The sequence below is a fragment of the Emydura macquarii genome, unplaced genomic scaffold (genome assembly GCF_026122565.2).
Source record: "Emydura macquarii macquarii isolate MOO-44397 ecotype Brisbane River unplaced genomic scaffold, CSIRO-AGI_Emac_v2 contig_1253, whole genome shotgun sequence".
Taxonomy (NCBI): domain Eukaryota; kingdom Metazoa; phylum Chordata; order Testudines; family Chelidae; genus Emydura; species Emydura macquarii.
In genome coordinates this window covers 80,986,748-81,008,126 of record NW_027131390.1, presented here as the reverse complement: position 1 = coordinate 81,008,126, position 21,379 = coordinate 80,986,748, and the positions used below count along the sequence as shown (strand labels likewise).

The 21,379-nt window shown below is 39.6% G+C and overlaps 1 long non-coding RNA gene across 3 annotated transcripts in view; it reads left to right on the top strand.

Moving 5' to 3' along the window:
• The window catches only part of LOC137153706 (uncharacterized), a 30,717-nt gene extending 10,884 nt beyond the window's left edge, over nt 1-19,833 (top strand). For 2 of the 3 annotated variants that reach the window (XR_010919882.1, XR_010919881.1), the window contains exons 2-3: nt 5,224-5,298; nt 5,894-7,071. This is a non-coding gene — a long non-coding RNA (uncharacterized lncRNA). Of the gene's footprint in view, nt 1-5,223; nt 5,299-5,893; nt 7,072-19,311 lie in introns of those variants that run through there. The other variant, XR_010919883.1, reaches the window with a different exon arrangement.
• Nucleotides 19,834-21,379: the final 1,546 nt, after the last annotated feature.

Below are 21,379 nucleotides of genomic sequence, written 5' to 3'. Positions count from 1 at the left end.
CTTTTTGTTACTATTTGTGTTAATTAATGATGAACATAAATAGTTATAGTAATCCTCTAACCCTAAGTATCCTGTGGGGGGTATTATCCACATCTTGCAATGTGCATATTTTGAGTTTTTAATTTCATGAAATACATTTCAGAGGCTTAGCTTAAATATGATTGACTCACAAAGATAAGTTGATTTGGTGGCTTCATACTAGTGACCATTTGCATCTACACCCAAAAATCACGATCTGGTTGGGCATTGTCTTTACTGGAAAGGCCAGTCTAGACACTCAGATCTATTTTCCCACCAATACACATTTGAATCACACACTTACTGTCATTCCAGTTAATGGTGGTAGAAGTTACACTTCCAATCCCCCCACGCATTAATGAGAGAACAAATCCCCTCAGTGTAGTTAACCATCTTCCAGTTACTGGCACTTTCCCCATTCCTTGTGAGCTTCCAGATATATTTTAATTAAAGCCTTCCTTCTCTTTTTCCCCCATTCTCCTTCATTCAGTTTGTTCGGTTGTAATTTTTGTTGGCTTGATGCCTTGGCAACATTCAGCAATTCTAATTGCCTATCTACTCTGGTCTAATCCTGGAGCATTTTGATTCAGACTTACAGCAATATAGTCTGATTATAGGTCACAAGCTTCCCACTCAGGTCCCGTCATAGCCCTTTAGCTGATTATTTGTTATGTATTGGAAATGCTCCATGCTATTTGTTTCATTTCCTTTTTTGATGTAATCGGCTTCCTTCCTTTTTTACACTACTTTAACTTTAAATTTATAGGGCTGTTTCCTGGTCAAATAAGACCCTGCATGAGCCAAAACTTAGCGCATCTATGGTTATAGCAGTAATAAAAAATACTTTGCCTTTCTATAGCATCTACCACTGGAGGAGCTCAAAGCACTTTATAAATGACACCTGTCTCAGGTAGGTAAGTATTTATTTTACAGATTGGAAAATAGTCAGACATGTAAACTACTTGTCAAACACAACTATTTCTGGCTCTGTCGGTTTGAACTCAGGGGCATGAACCTCATTTCACTAACATGAATCTTACAGTGGTGTAATAATTACATGTACTAGAAGGTCAAAAATACATTAAAATATTTAGAATATCTTTTACTTCTGTAGAAGAGATTCCAGACTGTTCTTACACTCAATCTTACTGTCAGTAGTTAATGTAGCTCACCTCCAAACTTCCTAAAAATGCCATTATTTCACATGTACATTGCACTGGAGACTGCAACACTAAAATGATCATTGAAAAGACCAGGCAAGACAGTAATTAAGCTGCTTAACCATACATAACACTGAGACTCAGTGGAACATCGCATAATGAGTATGCAGGTGACCCAAACTTTGAGAATGGCTTCTTTAGCTGAACCTAGAATGACCCAGTAATGAGTATAAGCCCTGAATGGACAATATCATCCAAATGATGTCAGTAGTCTGTTAAGGCTTACTAACTCTTTGCACTTACCATAAATATTACTTGAGTTGGTTTTAACTACGAATAAATGAGCTTGGTATATTGTTGGATTATTTCATGTGACCAAATCTGACACCTTATCTCTCAAGTCACTCTGTAGCAGTGTAGAGTTATTGCTGCAGTAGCTCCTCAACCTCTCTGCAGAAGATAGCATGGGTCATAGTAGCATATCAAATCAGTGTGTTCTGTCCCCCTTTAGTGGTTTGAGTCTGCTACATCTTTTGAGCAAATGAGTCTGAGCCTTCAATTCAGGCAGTAGACTCTCTGATCCAGAGGTTCTTGGGTTCAGTCTCTGCAGATGATTCATCCAGAGGTGTTACATTACACTGGGCTATCTGGTGGACATATGCAGTTAGTGTACTAGTGAAGGTGGTCTTCTATTTGTAAAAAGGCCCTCTAGCAGGCCAGGGGAGTGAACACTTAATGGTCCTGAAATGCATCCTCCTCCTTCCTACAGTGGAACCTCAATCGTTCTTCTGGCTCAGTCCCCTGTGCTCATGAAGCCTGGATTTGGTCCTTCCAGAATACTAGATTAGTGCTTGTTAATTTCCACTCATGTCTGATATGAGGTTAGGAAATACTGCAGGAGGCAAGGAAGGTGGAAAAGCAAGGTGCATATAAGGGAGGAAAGAACTTTGACATAGTGGTATGCATGAGGTTATTACATGTTTACCTTCTTTATTCTATACACACTGCAAGGTATAATAATGCTTGAAATTTACACAGCACTCTTCATAGTGCTTTGCATTAACATCAACTAATACAACATCTGTGGATTATTATTGTGCAAGTACAACTTCCACTTTACTGAGGAACTGAAGCAAAGTGACAGAAGTCTAAATTTGTAGTAGGACTTATAGGCACTAGACACTGTTGGAAGCCAGTTCTTGGGTATCTGTCTGGGCACCCAAAAGCTGACATGCCTCAAAATCAACAAACAGTTGAAAATTTAGGCCTAAGGGACTTGTCTAAGGTCACTGTGGAAGCTATTCTCAGAACTTGGGTTAGATCTCCAGAGTTCCTGGCTCCCACTTATATACTCATACCTCTAGCTGTATCTTTCACAGGGATAGGTATATATTGTATCAATTAATATACTGTCAAAGTATTACATAGTGTGTTTATGATTTTTCTTGTTTCCAAGGGCAGACAGTGTATTGCAGAATATGGAGAAAGCCAGTGTCATCTCACCAGTAGAGTATATGAGTAGTTCCACCAGTTAGTTGACTAGAGAGAGGGAGGCTGAAAGTGTAATGAAACTATCACTTCACAGTTTTCAAGAATGGCATTAGGCTAGTTAGTGTAGGAGGTGTAAGGGTTACAGAGGATTAGGTGCAAGAATGACAAGGTAGAGTGGGAGGTTTGCATTTAGGGCAGATGGTAATGCAAAGTAATATGACCTTCTGGAAAGAATCTTAAAGTAAGATGGAATCTAGTTTTTTGTCTGAGAAAAGAGGGCAGGATACTTTTTGTGCAAATTTTCTAAGAATAGGGTTTTATCTGAAAAAAAAAAAAAGAAAGTAATCATCATAAACCCTAGAATTTTTAATAGTTTCCTGTTTGCCTAGTCTGTTTCTAGGCTGAGATGTATGCCTGTGGGTGAGTTTGTGTCCTGGCAATGGCTAGTGTAATTTTTTGTGTGTGCAGTGCTACATGTAATCAGAATGCCATAGAAAACACATTAGAGAGACAAGGTGGGTGCGGTAATCTTTTATTGGCCACTTCTGGTTGTGTGAGAGCGGGAGAAGCTTAAGCTACACAGAGTGTTTAGGTCTGGGAAAGGTATTCAGAGTGTCGCAACTAAATACAAGATGGAACAGATAGCTTAGTGTAAGTAGTTAGCACATATTCTAAGGGAGCATTCAAGGTGAAGTGGCCCTTTAACACCCCTGCACAAAAGGGGGTTAGTGGGTTACAGTCTTGTAATCATAAATCCAGTGTCTTTAAGACCAGGATTTTTAGTGTCTAGCAAAGTTATGAATTGAAGCTTCCAGGCTTGTCTTTTGAAAGTATTGGCCAGTTTTCTTTTTTTGAGGGATAAGGCCTGATGCGTCCAATTGCTTCGTGAAAAGTGTTCAGAAGTGATAGAGTGGTTTATTGGTTTAGTCACTTTCCTATACAAGCTCATCCAAGTGAGTAGTGATTGTCTGGTTTCACTTGCATAATTGTTGTGGCATTTAGTGCACCACATGAGGTGTACAACACATGCTGTGATATGGATGTGTAGGACCCGTGGATCTTGAAAGGTGAGTTATGGGAGCTGTTGATCATTGTAGCAGTGGAGATACATTTGCAGGTTTTGCACCTGTTGCTCTGGTTCCACTTCAACTTGGTGTGTCCTGGTAGAAGACAACAAATGTATTGTATGCTTCAGCAAGTATTAGCTTATATAGTTTTTGCTGACAATTGTATTGGGTTTGAAGGATTCTAAGACTTCATATTGTGATTATGAAAACATCTCACACAAGCAATACAAACACTGATGGAAGCGCCTCCAGATAAACTCCAAATATAGCAGATCATGTGAAAATTATGATGTCTCAATCAACTGCTGACCCATTTCTATACAAGTTTGGTTACTGTTATAGAAGACTTTGCTTTTTCTTCTAAAAATGTTGTCGTCTTGTACCCTGGCATCACAACTACTTCAAAGACAGACAGCAGTTTAATGTCAATGGCGTTTAATAATTTTCCATTTTGTTTAAGAAATGTCCACTTTAACAGACTGTCATCATTAAGGGCATGTTCCTTCCCTCTAATATGCAGATGCATAGTTGATTCTTGTAAAATTAGTCACCATGCTTCAGCATGCACGTAGAGTTGATGATTTTTACAATTCATGTGGTATATGACAACTGACTCTAAGAATAAAGTTAGCCCTAAAGATTTAACTTAAATAAACCATAGCAAGGGAAGTCAGTCTGAAAGATGCCACTCTATCTTTATTCATCCCATTATTGTGGAGAAATGGCGGCATAAACAGAATATGGTATACCACTAAAAATTCAAAGGCTCCTATAAATACCTAGAGTAGGAAGAAAATTCATTATTAATGAATTAACAGCCTTCAATAACGGTCAGTTTGTTAGTATGAATATTCTATTTTAATATAGATTTCTTTTTGGTCTTTAACTATAGTAAACTCATTGGAAGAATTATACAGAGCGAGAGAACTGCTACTGTTTCTTCCAACTCCAACTATAATTTCCCTTATTTTACTACTGTAAATCTCTGCTGTAGTAGAGCAGTCTGCCCTCTGGTGGACTGAGATTATCTGTAATTTTTTTCTTGACCCAAAAGCTTTCTGACAAAATAATGATGTGTTGCTATGTAATTTGGCAAGGATACTTTGTATGTGAAAGTCAGAGAAGCAGGCTACTATGCTGACCAGTAGGTCTAAGAATCATATTGTTTTTTAAAAAAATCTCTGGTTTTATTCTTTAATAGCTTGAAAAAGTATAAGAACCAGGGCTGCTGGCAGGACACTTGTAGCTGGTTAGGACCTGTTTGTATTTCCACTGTAAATACCATGCTTATTTGAAATAACATTAGCTGAATACATAGCATCTCTAGATTTAGCCCAATTTAAAAATTCTAGAACAAAAATATTAGATGAAATGTGAAGTTTGTTTTTTTCCTTTCTGCTATTATCTAAATTAAAAATGATTTATGCATGTATTTATTACACAATATTTCTGTAATTAAAGTAACATAATTTATTTTGGTATTTTAGATACACCCCTGTGCTGAGACCATAATTCCTTGAACACCAATTGAAATGCAGAGCAATCAAGTTTTCAGGAATAAGGTAGGAGTATTTCATGTACATAGACTTTTGACATCTTTCATCTGAATAGAGCTCAAGTCACACAGGAGAACAGTGATGACAGCCTTATAATAGCCCATGGAAGCTGATTCACTTTCATCTTTCAGGAAAATGCATACAAACATCTCCTTAGAGTTACTAGAGGCTGATATTCCTTCCCCAACCAGATGGCTGAAAGACCAAAAGTGGACAGGACCTTGATTTTTATGTCTCCTTTGAAAGATGGCCCCTCCATAAACACAGTGCATCTCATTGCTCTGCTGGGGCATTGGTTCAGTACTGACTCAGATATCTGAGTGCTATGTAAATATTTTGCACAGGGTATTATTTTCACTGCACAGTTAATCTGGGTGATCAGGACGTGAGCCTGAGCACCCAGGTGAGAGCAGCTGCACTGTAAAGCCATACACGACTTTCTGGGCCCTCACTGATGCTGTAGTCCCCTGTTTGTGTTACTGAGACTTCTGGGGACAAATCGCATGGTTCTTTGTGATGCAGCAAGTTGAGCTGATTTGACTTTCTTTTCCAGTAAATTGTGTGAGTATTTGTCTATTTTTTGTTTTGTTTTCTTTCCTAGGCACATGAGGTTTGAGGGGGAAACTGTGGGAAGTAGAGCTGGTCATAAATTCTTCAGAAGAATGTTCGGTTTTGTTTTTTTCCATTGGAGATGCTGATTGATCACAATTGAAACATTTCATGGAGATGGTGCCATTTTGATAACATGGCAACAGAACCCAGACAAAAGCCTGAAGGGCCTCATCTCTGCTAACCCCTTCTACAAATCAGCTCACCATAGAGAAGTTTAATACAAAAATCTCTCTCTAGAGGCCATTTTAGTTCCATTGCAACATGGTGGATTAAACATCGTTATTAATGTGTATTCTTATCTAGAATTGTAATGTTGTGTTTAAATATTAAGGCTCTCCTGGTTGTTTCCAATCTTGTTTGTAAGCCAGCAAGTTATTTAAAGTCCAAGATGCCTCCAGTGCTCTCCAGTGCCTGCAAAAGTAAAGCTCCTAATCACAAAAAGAAAAGAATTCTCCCCCGCCTCCCTCCATACCAGGAAGATTGTCACATGGTGAGAGGGGCCATTTAAGGGAGTTTAACTCAGCCCCCTTTCCTTCTACCCCCACCTCCACCCTTTCTAACTAATTAGCTTTCTCCCAGGCAGGGCCACACAGACTTTTGGGAACCTGGGGAAAAATCTGAAATGGAGGTCCCCAATCCTTCCAAAGAAACCTCCAAGGGTGCTAAAACAATGAGGGAAGTCTTGGGGATGGGAGTTGCAGGATGAGCCTGACGCTACTCACCCTCTAGTCTCTGCTCCTATTCCACAGGCTGGTGCCAGCTCCCTGCTTCAGGTGTTGTGACCTGGCAGATGTCAAGTCCCACGGAACTTTTTCAGAAATACCACCACTAGAAAAATGTGATGTTGAAAGTTACCCTGGAATAAGGCAAATATATTTGTTGGTGGTTTTAGACCTGGTATGTGAGAAAAGCAATTTGAGATCAGTTTTGATAATGATAACATTGTGTGATTCTTCAGCAGGAGGGAGTGGTTTTTTTTTGTTTTTTTTGGAAGTTATGGGACTGAATCAGAGCCACATATGTCGCAGGCTTTCTTCAGATAGCTTCAACCAGCCATGACACAATGAAACTGTGAAAACCTTGCGGTTGATCATCAGACTTGTTTATTGATGGCACTACCAAAGGAAAACAGCAGACTGATATACAATAAAGAAACTTGGCAGACTGGATAGTTGCAACCTAGTTTTGGCATTTTATATTGGTAAAAATAATTACTGGGCCTACCACAACTCAGACATTATTAAATACTAGAGTGCTGTTGGGTATTTCACAATCCTAAAGCACCCACTAATGTATCACCTTACTTTAGTTGAGGATCTGGCCCTCAGGAGAATTTTTTTTTTAATATGAGGGGATATCTAAGACAGCCTATTTCTGTTGGAGCTCTTCCCAGCTTTGGTGCCAGATGTAAAACAGCATCAAGCATTAGTTGCAACTTTTATAATTCCTAGGCACTGCTGGCCAATAGGAACATGGCAACTCTTACAGACTCCAGGCTAGCCTATGGGCTTACATAGTGAGTTAATTGTGTCTTTAGTTTCTGACTAACATTTAACACATTGTACTGCAAATATCTAACAAGTACCTCAGTGTGTATTTTAACTCTGGTAACACACTGGGTCGATGTCTGTTCACTTCACTTGGGCTATTAACACATTGCTGACTCTTTTTCATTCTCTCCTAGCTGCCTCTTCCACGGGACACAGATTGTTCTTTATTTGAAATAATGACGGGTCCTATAGCCCTGGATGATTCATTACAATTGCCAATGCATGTTAATAGCAGCAAAATTCATTCAGTGCTAGTAAAGGAAATCATGTGTGAATTTAAGTCCAGTTGGCAAGGTAATAGAGTATCTGAAATGCTGTTGGCTGTGCAGCAGCTGTCATTCCATGCCAATCTAATCCATCATACAGTAAGCAGGTGGCTCACACACATTGTTTTTACTACATATTTTAATTTTGCAAAGCCTCACCGAAATAAATAGGAAATATGTTCTATTGATTTCAATAGCTTTTCTGAAAGCAAGAAGAGCATGTATGTGTTAATACTGTGCAGCAATCTACTCCATAGTAGGCAGACTATAGCAGCTGGTGAACCTGTTTGTTTCCTTTGGCTGTAGTTGTATGCCAGTCTTAAATATAACTCCCTTATATTCATTATGGATTTTACATAAATCCTGGAAGGAAAGAAAAGCCGAAGACAGTCAGTATTCCTTAAGAACCCTCTTAGGATGCTGCAATGCTTGATCACATTTCTTATGTTACACCATCACTGTTACGATCACTGATGCAGAGCTTTCTACTCTTCTGAGGTTAGTATCCTTTGAGGGTTTGTCTGAGACAAACTTCTGAACCACTATGTTGTTGCTACATCATGTCACAAACACACAAATGATGTGTACACTGCTGTGTATGCTGTTGTGCTGTGACACTAACACTTTGCAGTGTAATTCCTTGTGTTGAATTTTTATCCTGGGTGGGAGGCATGTCTCATTCTTTTGGGATGAGCATTATCTCTAGGGTCTCCCCCATTAAGTTTTTCCCTTAGTGAATTATTCACTGGGCCGGCTGGATGTTTTTGTTTTGACTGATTCTCTCTCTTGTTTCCTATACCTTACTGAGATGTAGCTATGGTGGTGGAAGATATTGGCCATAGAACTGGGAATTCATCATGAGTGTTAGGGTCTTTCCCTGTGAATTTTTTGCCTTTCATTTACAAAGAGCATAGTGAGCAGAACACACCCTCTTGGAGTGCATTGCTTTCCCAATGCAATTCATTCTAAGGGGGGACATTCAAATTAAAAAATGATTAGATGGGGAGAGGAAGAGAGAGCAGTGTTTGGCATTTCCTTCTTTTGTTTAGACTAAAATTGAATTGAGATCTCAGTCCAGGTCCTTGCCCCTTAATGCAAGGCACATTCTTCCCAAAGTGGACCAAAAACTAGTTACCTCAGTAGTTCACTTACTGCCTGTCTGGCCTTTCCTAGTTGCCTGTTCTTTCTTCCTCTTCTCTCCTTTTCTATGTTCGTTTCTGCTCCTACCTGCTTCTTCTACTCACTCTACCCCTTCCTCATCTCTCTAGTTCTCTTATACCCCGTCTTTCTCCATGTCTGTATTTTTTCCCAATCTTCTCTCATTACTCTTTTTCCTAAAGACCCTTCCTCTATTGCCTATCACTTCCTTTTCCCATCCTCTTCTGTAACTCTTCTTCCTCGGGCATTTTTTAAATTCAGCAGCCTTTATCCTGCATATCATTGTGTGTCACCCAATGCTGTCCCTTAATTTCTTCCAGCACTGCAAGTGACTGCTACTTGTGCAGCTTGGAAACTGAGATCAGGCCAAGGGGTTAAAATATTGTCTTGGTCTAAAATTCAATCAGCCCCTATAACATAAAGATATTAGATGTAGCAATTCCATTATATATTATCTAGTCTAGTGTATCCTAACAGATCAACTGCAATTATATTTTTTGGACACTGAGTGGCACTAAAACCCAGATCACTGACAACATGAAGAGTATTCAAAATTCAGGCCAACTAGCTCTGAAGGCTGCATGTTGTTAGATGGAGTGTTAAATGGAGGTTGAAATAACTGATGACAGGTTTTATTAGAAAAACCTGCACTAGGCTATGTTATGCATGTGACTCATGTCTATTCTCCAGTTTCAGTTGTTTAGGGAATTCAAAACTTATGTGGCTAGCTAACGTAGTAAGGTTTGTGTGTGACTTAAATTCCTAATTTTGATAGATATGCAGGAGTCCTTGAATTGTTCAACCTGCCTACAAGGATAAAATAAGAACTGTTCTGACGCTCAGCTCAAAATTTGAGACCTGTCTCTTTTTAAATTTTTTTAAAAAAAAGATTAATTCATATTTCCAATATTTGCATATCTCTCCACTGCCTCATTCTAACCAGGACCTGAAAAGGAAGTACCAAAATGTGCAAGAAATAATTGTTTTGTTGTTGTCCTAGATCAGTCTGAAACTTTGAGTATGAACTTGTTTTCTTGAAGTTTGGCTGCTTGAGAGAAGGTTTGAAGAAGAATTCAAAGTTTTTGGTGCTTATTTGAACCAGGCTAATCTCGAGAGTCACTTTCAGTTTGCTTCTCTCTGCAACCAATTATGTGCCAACTTACAAAATCCAAACCATTTCTATCACTGTAAGTAAGTCCTCATTCATTGTTCAAGTTTATTTTATACAACCAAAACCAGAGGTAGTTTGGATCTAGGTTGTGATGGTGAATTCAGACCCTACCCTGGTGGGAAGGGGTTAATGAGAGCCTGTGGTCTGAATCTGCACTGCATGATCACCTCTCTTAGAGGTGTCAAGCCTGGAGGGAGGAGTTGAGGAAAAGCCCAGCTCAGTAGTTCTTGACTGAAAGTACAAGTGGACCTTTTGTGCTAGCTTCTGGAAGGAAGGCCTGGTTGGGGCCAGAAGCTATGCAGAGATTGGTAGACATCAGAGCCTCTCTGGGACAGGTAGGCTGGTGCAAGACACTTAGATTTGTTCTGTTACTAGATTGCCTCTTGGGATCTGAAAAAGAAGTGAGTTCAGGTATGGGCCATAAGAAAGGGCTAGTGATAGGCAAAAGGGAGGAAGCAGCAGGCCTGAATAGATAAACCTTAGCTGCTCACTACAGGGCTGCTAGCCTGTTCCCCATCAGCCCATAGAAGACGGTGGCACAAAGACTGCCTCCCCGCCTAGGGGACAAGAGCAGGAAAGCTAATAGAGCCTGAATTCCAGCTGAAGAGCCAATATAAAGCCGTTAGGTCAGGCCAGCAGCATTGGCCTAGGTTTATCCTGGAAGGGCTGAAAATATATGTAACCCATCTGGAGGGCCAAGTCATGAGAAGCAGACTATTGCAAGGCCAGGGTGGCTGTTGGCTATGCAATGCTACACCCAGCCCCCTCATGTGGGGGTATACCAGTAGTGAGTTGCCCTTTTACAAAAATCCCACTTATCCAAAACACAGGTTTGGGGCAAGCTTTTCCCCCTCAATAGTCTGTTTTGGCTTATGTCCGCTGTAAGCAGAGTTTGTGACTTGCTCATGGTGTGTGTGTGTGTGTGGGGGGGGGGGAGGGGGGGAAGAATAGTTAAAGCAGGGGCTCTCAATCTTTTTTTTTTTTTTTTTTCTGGGACCCCCTTTGAAAATATTTCAGACTGATGACCCCCATAAAAGTGATCTGCAATGTGGGGCTAACAGCTCGCAACCCCCTCCCCATAATAACCTCATGACCCCCAGTTTGAGAATCCCTGAGTTAAAGACTTTCCTAGCACTGAAGTTAGAAACTGAAACCTGAAGGTTTTTTTAATTCATTTCCCACTTAGGCAAAACTGCTAGGGTATGGAGTTGTACTCAATATGTCTAAAAAACTGAAGATGGCATAATCTGGGCATTATAGTCAAGGATAAGTGTACTGCTGGAACATACTTGCAATCTTATGTGAAATAAATATAGCTGGAATGTAGGCTAAAGAGTGTAATTCTCAGGGAAAACTGCCAACTTCATATGCACAAAGTTATGGCCATATTAATCATGCAAGAGTTTATTGCTACTGTTGTATAAGTGTCTGTACTACTGTTTTGTCACAACCTACTGAAGAAGGGCTTTGACTTGGCAAATGAGGATATTTGCCGGAATCACCCACCCAATCATTCCCTAGCTGTTTACCTCCCTATGAGGCTCGTACAAGCCATTTCCCCCCCTGCCCCGTCTTCTCTCCGCCGTGCCCCTTCCCCCCACCCCGGATATACACCAAATTTATTTAATCTCTAAGCACTTTAACCCAATTCCTTAATGCCTTGTGAGGCCTGCTTAAGTTTTAACCCTTTTTGTGGAGAGATGGGATTGAAAACACCTGTTTCTATTAATTCATTTTCTTTATCACTTTTGCACTGGAACACTTAAATATGGCAGATCACAGGTATATAAAATCCATTCAATTTTCATGCACTAATCAGTGTGCATTATTAATCAGAGCAGTACTCAGCTATCATGCTATTTTATTTCTCTTCACAGCTGGCAGATGGTGTAGAGCAGATGATTCTATTAGGTGCAGAAGGCTTTTAAGGAGGGGGAGTAGAATGGTACTCGATGCTTTTTGCCACCTTACATTGCAGCATTAGCCCACTTGTTCACACCATTTTGAGAGTCAGATAAGAACAACTTCCAGCTAAGAGAAACTGAGCCAGCTGGAAGGTTCCCTGCAACACCTGGAAGAGCCTCTCTATACAGACAAGATAGCCATGCCTACAGTGGGTACACTGGCTGAAAAATTCTTCTATCCTAACACTGCTTCAGGTGAACCAGTGTTAAAATTAGAGCAGGAATTTTCTGACACCATGTTTTGTATCAGAAAATGCCAAATAGTCAAGACTGAAACTCTTCATGGAAATATATTGGTGTGGACAAAAAATTCACTGGGGAGTGTCTCAGGATGGAATTTCTAGTCAGAATGTGAGAGCCCTTCATCCCTGAAGAGTTGTTAGTTTGGGGTTAAGGTATGTGTCTGGGATGGGGAGATCTAGGTTCAAGTTCTTGCTGTGAATACCAAGTGAGTGTCCTAACCACTAGGCTATTAGTTATTCTGGGTAGGGGGGATGTGGGCGTGTCTTTCACGAAGTTTCATTTTTGTTCTGCATCAGAGTAAAAACCAGTGTCAAAACCAACCCTTTTTTTTAAAACAGAATTTGTTTTCTGGACAGTCTTGGTTAAAACCAGTGGGGATCATAGTGTAGAAATGGCTACCGTGTCCTGAACAGATTTTAACAGCATATATCAGCCTTGACAGTCATTCTGGCTGAAGGAGTCCTGTCTACTCTAAGGCTTCCTCTGATTAACACTAGCTCAGTATTTTGGGGGTAAACTTCCTCAATTTAGACAAGGCCTAAGTCTCTGATGAGAGTCTTGACTATAGTGTTGCTCAGCTCCCACACACTTGCAGCTGCTTCAGCCACATGAAGAGGAGGTTGCCACTAACTGGCTAAATTTTCTCCCAGTATGGCTGCTAGTGTGCAGACTCAACAAACACAACTGACTGCATTTTTGTGCAGTGTGCATGTGTCCTGTGAAAAATGTAGCTTAGTAATATGGGAGGTGGAGGCTCATGGAGGGGACAGATGAACAGTGAGTGGAGACAGGATGGTTAAGTTGTGGTCTTGGGATTTATACTCTTCAGAAATTGGACTTTTTTATTGTAGTACAGTTGCCACAGAGAATAAACTTTACTCTTCATATCTCATCTATATGGCTTATATGGAACAAGAGTTTAGGCTCCTATCTTGGTACCATTCTCTGGATAAAAATCCAGGGTCAGATATGTGGGGGAGAGGATCATTCACACTTACATATTACTGTCTCAAGTCAGTTGATTGTTTGATCTTTTTCACAATTTCTAATGCACAGCACTGCATGTTGCCTGATATTGGTGGTTCTGCAGTTGGGGCGGGTTAGAGCCGTCAGACAGATCCATTGCATCAGGTGTTCTGATAGTCAGAAAGCGGAGATGCTAGCCTATCAGCCTGATTGATCTATGTTGATATGACTAAGATATCTATCCCTTTCCTGTCCTTTTATGGTATGCATCAGCTCAGGGTTTAAAAAGCTATGGAGTTGCTGTTTCAGAAAGAGCGGAAGAAAGATCTTGCAAACTTTGATAGGTTCAACTTGTGTGATTTAATCACAACTGCTTTAAACTACAACAAATGGCAACAATAGTATCTTCCTCCTTCCCTAGCTTTACTGAATTCTTATTGAAGCTTCTTCTCTGACACAGAAGTCTTCAAGTTCATTAGTAGTTACAACTACAACAGACCCACTTCTAAAGTATTAAGTGGCAGAGGAGAAAGGTGAATCAAGAACAGGTACTTGATGTTTAACAGTGTGAATGGCTTTGTGAGCTTTGTGGCCATAGCTGATGTTATGTAGATCTTTCTGGAAAATGGTAGGTATCTTCTGGCAAATTTCAAAAGAAATTTTTAAATCTTATTGAATGTATCTTGTGGCGACTGTTACCTCCCCCCTCCCCCCCCCCCAAAAAAAAAAAAAACCCCAACCAAAAAACAAACAAACAAACAAACAAAAACTTTTTCCTTCCCCTCCCGATTTTTGGCCTTTCAACATTTTTTTTTTTAAACTGACTTTTTTTGTTGGAAAATTTTCAACTAGCTCTTTATTCAGGAGTTTTTCTTTATCTATAATATCTTAATGACTGGACAAAACATGAGCAGAAGCATCAGCAACCATGGTAACAACATAGCCAACCCTGAGGTGAGAAGAACAACTAGAAGAAAGCACAGAATCTGAGAGTAGGACCCACAGTAGTGGCTTTTGTCAGCTTTCTTAAAGGGAAACCAATCCCCCCCTTTTTTTTTCTTACATTGAAATTCTGATCGAACTTTACTCAGAAGGGCAGAGTAAATGGTTGACTTTGGATTTGTATGGACAAGGTAACTAGCAAACTTCATGACTCTTTGACTTCCATCGCTCTGAATTTAGGCCTGGGTTTATTATAGGAATGGTATTGTTAATGGTTAATCTTCTGTCAGTGAACATAGTATGATGTTCCTAGTGAGTTTTAGTCTTAGAAATTGACAGTTTTATTAACTAATCTACAGAATCCTGTGGAAGCAGGTGGATGAATTCAAATCAAAGCAAGTTAAATCACCATTTTAACCAAGATTTAAATCAGCAAGCAGGAAAGCTAGACTTAAATCATTGCCTTTTAATTGTTTTGCTTTTGTACTTTAGGGAAAGAACTAAAAGAAGGTTGATAGTCATTGGTTGGTAACACTTGATTTGCATCTAAGTAGTGTTCACACTAACGTGGTGCTGCTTTTTGCTAGCCAGGAAGATACACACTTATTTAAGCTATATAATTGCTTAAATAAGTGTGTAACTTTTTTTACTAGATTAATCTTTTCACTCAGAATTTGTCTCAAGCTCTGTTTGGATGGAAATTCAAATTAAATTAAATACATAAAATAGCATTTTTAAAATTAAAACTCCCTTATGTGCTGCATATGATATTCTTGCTTAATACACTGTTTTAAATGCAAAGAGTTTAGCTGTAGTTATTAATGAATTGAACTGATTGTTTCTGGTTGTGACGTCCTTCAAGATTTTAGAACTGATTTTCTCACCTAGTTTTTGTTAATGGATTGTAAAAGCAAGAAAGCTTGTTTTCCCTCTTCCAACTCCCAACTTTAACTCTGAATGAACTAATCATTGAATTGATCTAGTAGAATATATTAAAATGAAGAAAATATTCTTTGTGTACCTACAGACAAGACAACTGCTGTCAGAAGTTGGTTCAATAGAAGATATTACCTCACCCACCTTGTCTCTTTGTTATCCTAGGACTGACATGGCTACAATACTGCATAAAAGCTGTCTCAGCATTTCAGCAAACTCTAGTTCCAGGTGCTTAGATAATTGGCTGGAATTTCTTTAAAATTTTGGCAGCAAACATACTTAATTTTTTTTGTATTTAATTTGAATGATCTTAATATATTGAGTTTAGGTCTTAACATGGGTAGTCAATTTCACTGAATTTTGAATACTAAAAAAAAAAAAAGTCCAATTTTAAATAAATTCCTTTTTAAATTGATTGGGGGGTGGGAAGGCTAATCCATCCTGTGTGTGCAAGTGTATAGGCTGGCCCTTTGCTGCGTTTGTGTCCCTCTCGAAGGGATCCTAAAGGACAGAGTGGCATCTTTCTCCCTGAAGATCCTACCATGTTGGTCTCTCTCGAATGTGGTTGCTAGTAGATACCGTGAGATGTTTTGGCTGGCAATGCCACTATTGTGTAGATAGGACTCAGATCAGCCACCCGGTGTCCTCACCTGTAACTTCACCCAGTTACCTCTGTTTTGAGCCCAATAATACTGATGTCATAAGAAGACTAAAGATGCACAGATCATCCAACCCAGCTCCCATTAGTGTCCCACGGCCTCAATTGGAGATCTTCTCAGCAGTATTTGCTTGGGCTATGCGCACGCAGCTCTTGTCTCATCAGGCCGTTGGATACTGAAGAGGCACTTTCAATTGTTTTTTGTTTTTTTTTCTATTTTAAAAGTAGGAGTTCAAATTCCCATTATGATTTGTAACGTGAAGTCTAAAGTCACAATCAGAAGCAAGGACTTCTGATGTGTTAAATTCTTTTTGTATTTCAGCTAGATTACATAGGTTTTTGGGTTTCCTTTTTACTACTATCACACTTGTGATTGGCTGGCACAAAGCTACAGAGATGATACTGGGAATGCTTCAATTTACTGGAGGAAAAATGTTGCAGAAATCCAGTAGTGTAGGTAGATATCCAGTATTGTACATATTTGTCCAATACAAGCTTCATATCCCTATACAAGCACCATAAAACTACATTATTGCCAACATGTGTCAGATGGTTAGGTAAGGTCACATGGACACTGATGGACAGCAATAGTGTCCTAAAATGTACCCTAAGTCTGTAAAGGAAGCATAGTAAATAACACAGGATAAAAATTAATGACTACAGCTTTTGCCATCTGGGATGTACTCTTCCTTTGTGAGCTCTGTAAACTAACAGAACTAACCTTAGTGCTAATACCTACACTACTGTTGTTGCTGCCACCTCTTTAAAAAATGTGTCTCATGAACATGAAAGTTGCCTGATGCCTGGAACAATTTTCAGAGTTTGTTAAAACATTGACTCAGTTCCATTTCTTTAAGCCACGCTCAATGAATGTTCTGTTGTTGAATTGTTCCCCTGCTCCATTGTACTTTGACTAGCAAAATGATGGCATGGAAAGTAAAAAAACAGAATCCTCTATAACAGAGTATTCAGTGAAGGGGTACAAAGAACACCAACTACAGTTGAAACATTGATTGTTTTTAGAAGGATATGAATCCATTGTTAGGCTGTACAGGTTGTTCCTCTTTGTGCAATGAAATATTATGGTGATGGAGATGTTGTTTTTCCAGTCGTTAATAGGTAAACACCATTTAACACAATCTTCTGCCCCCAGTGGTGATGTCAGAGCACACGGGCCATCCTTCGATGTGTAGTTGGCTACTGATATACTGGCACAAGGATCATTATCCAGTCCGTGTGTTTCTGTGTTAAAGGGAGGACCGTGTTCCTTGGGGAAGCATTTACACAGTTCATTTTCAAGGATAGTTTTGTCATGATTTTCATGGCAAGGGGTCTTTCTTTTAAAAAAATGATAAAATATTTTTCTACTGTGGTGGTACAGGTACCAATTTGCATTGAAAACACTTTAAATCTCTTAAGAAAAAAACAAAATATAGTGCAGGTTTTATTTTATTACTATGTGTACTAAATTAAGGCTTTTCAAGGAGGTGTAGTGAATACTTGTGTGCAATTTAATGGAACAAACATATGCAACTGTTCTGAAACAAAAATAAAACTGGGTTATTTTTTTTTCCAATTACATGGAAGAGTTGGAAATTATTGCTACTTCTGACTCTCACAGCTTTTAAAAAAAAAATAAATTACCAGAGAAGATGGAAAACTATGCCTTAAAAGCAGACTTCTGTGCGTGCATGCGTGTGTGTGTGTGTGCATGCGTACGGCACCTAGCCATGGAACTGTTTTACTCAAGAATTGGCACCGTGAGCTAATAAACATCCTGCTGAAGTGAACAGCACCATGAGGTGGGGTTACAGGATTTGTAGTAGCAGGCTGAGGAAGAATCAGCACCATGAACATCACTGCACAAACTTCCTATTTTAGATGTGCATGTCCAGTTGCCCCATTTCTACTGCATCAGTAATCCAAAGTTACTTTATTAAATAGATTGGGCTAGTTTTTGATCTGTTTAACACTAATCTATGCCTTTTTAAAAAGAATCACTATGTAGAGTATAATTAAATAATGGATGTTAGCAGGATGGAGCTATAAGGAACAAATTGTGGCCGCTACCATATAGATTGTCCACAGGGGCTTGGGTTTATTCACTGAAGGATTTATACAAATAGTTACGATAAATACAAAGGATTAAGTTGGAAGGAGGTTTCTAGTTGTAGCTGTAATGAGGGTGAGAGTAAACATCACCTCAATGAAATTATTCACTCAGCGTACTCTCACTGGTGAGAGTATCACCCTTAAAAATGTTAGTGTAAGTACAACAGGAGATCAGACTACTTACTAGCTGGAAGTGAAGGAGATAGCTGTGACAGGTAGGTGGGGAAACAAGTCTTAAGAGTGGAGCTTCCCCCGGGGGGGGAGGGAAGAGGAGATGTAGTAAAATCCAGGCAGTCCTAGAGCAATCTGTTTCTGTATCTCAGCCTATGGACCTGACCCAAAGCCTATTGTTGGCAAAGGAAAGACACTCACAGACACGGGGGACTAAATGCAGAATAAATGGACACTGGGGGGTAGGGGGAGATTGCCATTCACTACAAAATTAGAGTTGGAAAAAATTGGCAAGTTTTAAGTGTAAAAAGTGTCCATCCAAAATGGCATCCCTGCCAGGGTGCCAAGAAATCAATTGGAGGAATATAGCACTCTGGAAGCTCAAAGACAGTTTAGAAACAGGCCATCACAACAGAGTGAAGGAGATTCACGTTGATGGTAATGGGACATGAGGACCGTTTATTAAAATGGCCCCATCTGGTGCAGAAAACAGAATGATAGAGTTAAAGTCCAGAAGGGACCATGAGATCATCTAGTCTGACTTCCTATATCCAATAGGCCATCATACACCACTAAAGCAAAAAACTGAACTTAGACCAAAGTGTTACAGCACATAGGAGCCTAGACTATATCTATCACAGGAAGAGCGGAGTAGGAGGAAGGCCCCTCCAATAAAAACAATTTGTCAGAAGAAGGTGGCCTCTACCTCACATTCTGGATGGGCATTATGTCCATCAAGTAGTAAGGAGTCAACAGTTTAACACCTAGACCATCACAATTGACTTGTAACCAAAGATATTTTTGAAAAACAATAGAAAGCTATAGATCAATTTTTGAATATCTCACAGGTCAAATGCAAATGTTCCTCACATTCCCCAGTGTAAAAAAAAGTTTGGACATAGCAACAATAAAACCACCTAAAGTTGCAGAATTATGTAGTATTTTAGAAATTACAGTGCATGAATTCCACAAGGAAACAAATGCACACCCTCCTTCAGTGACCCGGGCTTCTCTGAGAACAGCCTAGAGACAAAATGTATTATGGTTTGCTCTTTGCTAGGGTTTCAAGTAAATTTATATCTGCATTACCTTGTTTCTTCTTAGAAATTCTTCTGGAAAAAGTTGTTATATAGTTTTATTATGCTCTTTGCAAAAGTTATGGAAGTTCATGAGGACTAAGAATGGGTGTCATGCTCTCATCACTAAGATGTATCCTAAAGGTTAAATGGATAATTTCATGTTTGTAACTGCATATTGTTCAATTTTCTAGACTGTGCCAACCATTTCCCACAAACTATCTTCAGGAAACATTAGTGCTGTATATTGGATTTCAGGCTTGGGTTACATACGGTGTCAACAGATGATTGTATAGGAATTGTAGCATCAATCTGCAAAGTTTGCTGAAAGATGAAAAAGTAAATTCTGCTGGGATCTCCTGATTAGTCATCCTGACAAGACTGGAGAAAGTCATCTTCCTATTCATGGCAGCTGTGAATCCTAGACCTACCATAGAACTGAAGGACAATCTTGCTCCTAGGATTGAATCCCTGGAAAGGATTAAATTATCATCCTTTTTTCATAAAGAACTGTATTTCTAGCAAAGAACTGTTTACAAGTTATAACTTTGCAATGTGAGTTGTCTTGCATCTGTAAACCGTAAGGCCTATTTTGGTTCACTGTATTTTAAAGAAATTGTGCAGTGCTACAGAACAGCTAACCTGAGCAGTCAAGTGTGAATTTTTCAACTTATTTATTGTTATAAAAATAATTCTGAGCTCCATGTGCTTTCCGATCTGCCTAGACTTTTATAATGCACTTATCATGTGGGTGAAATCCTGACCCCTTTTAAAATCAAAAAGAGGTTTTACCACTGCATTCAGGGCCCCCAGCATTTCAGCCTTGGTCTCCTGAGTGCCTTTGTACATAATGCTTACCAGTGAGGTTGCTGGCCTAATGGAAAATGCAGATTAACTTGGTTACTGGTGTAGACTTTATAACTGGTATGAGAAATATCTGTCTAGCTCTAAAAATGTTTTGAGCTTGTAGGTGTGACCGGGCTGGACTGGACTCTACCCTGCTAGAGGCCTCTGGGTTCTGCCATACACATCCCATGAAAAGAGCAGTAGAGATGTCCTCCAAGGGGCCTCAAGAGGCTGCAGGAAAGTGGCCAATGAGGGGGGAGGCTGCAAGAGGCTAGTCAATTAGAGGGTTGTACAGTAGTATAAAAGGAACTGCAGTGCAGACCAGAGGCAGTTGCTACTTGGAGCCTGAGGAGTGAAAGTGGTGCCCCTAGTAGGGTGAAGGACTGCAGCACCATGGACAGCTCGGTGCTGGCAGTGACTGGGGAGTGAGAGAAAGCTCCTACTTGGCTGCTGGGCCTGAACATAGAAGAGCCCTTAGGTAAGGGTGAAGCACTGGTGGAGGCTGGGCCCGTGGAGAAGTAGCACAGGGAATTGAAAGTAGTTTAGTTAAAGGGACCTCACAGAAGAACTGGCTATAGGAGACAATCTTGGTTCCAGTGACCATGAGCTAATTCAGTGCAAACTAAATGAAAGGGTAAATAAAAATAGATCTGTGACTAGGGCCTTTGATTTCAAAAGGGCTAACTTAAAAAAATGAAGGGAATTAGTTAGGGAAGTGGACCATGGATCTAAAGGCGGAGGAGGCTTGGAATTAGTTCAAGTCAAAGTTGCAGAAACTATGTGAAGCCTGCATCTCAAGAAAGGGGAAAAAAATCATGGACCAGAGTTGTAGACCAAGCTGGATGAGCAAGCATCTCAGACGTGATTAAGAGAAAGCACAAAGCCTACAAGGAGTGGAAGATGGGAGGGATCAGCAAAGAAAGCTACCTCTTAGAGATCAAAACATGCAGGGATAAAGTTAGAAATACCAAAAACCAAGTAGAGTTGGACCTTGCAAAAGGAATTAAAACCAATAGTAAAGGGTTCTATAGCCTTATAAATAGGGATGAAAACAAAGAAAGAAGTGGGACCACTAAGCACTGAGGATGGGATAGAGATTAAGGATAATCTGGGCACAGCCCACTATCTAAACAAATACTTTACCTCAGTTTTTAATGAGGCTAATGAAGAGTTTAGGGATAATGGCAGCGTGGCTAATGGGAATGAGACTATGGAGACAGAAATTACCACATCTAGGTAGAAGCCAAACTTGAACAGTTTAATGGGACTAAATCAGGGGGCTCAGATAATCTCCATCCAATAATAGTAAAGGAACTAGCACATGAAATTGCAAGCCCATTAGCAAGGATTTTTAATGAATCTATAACCTCAGGGGTTTTACTATATGACTGGAGAATTGCTAACATAATTCCTATT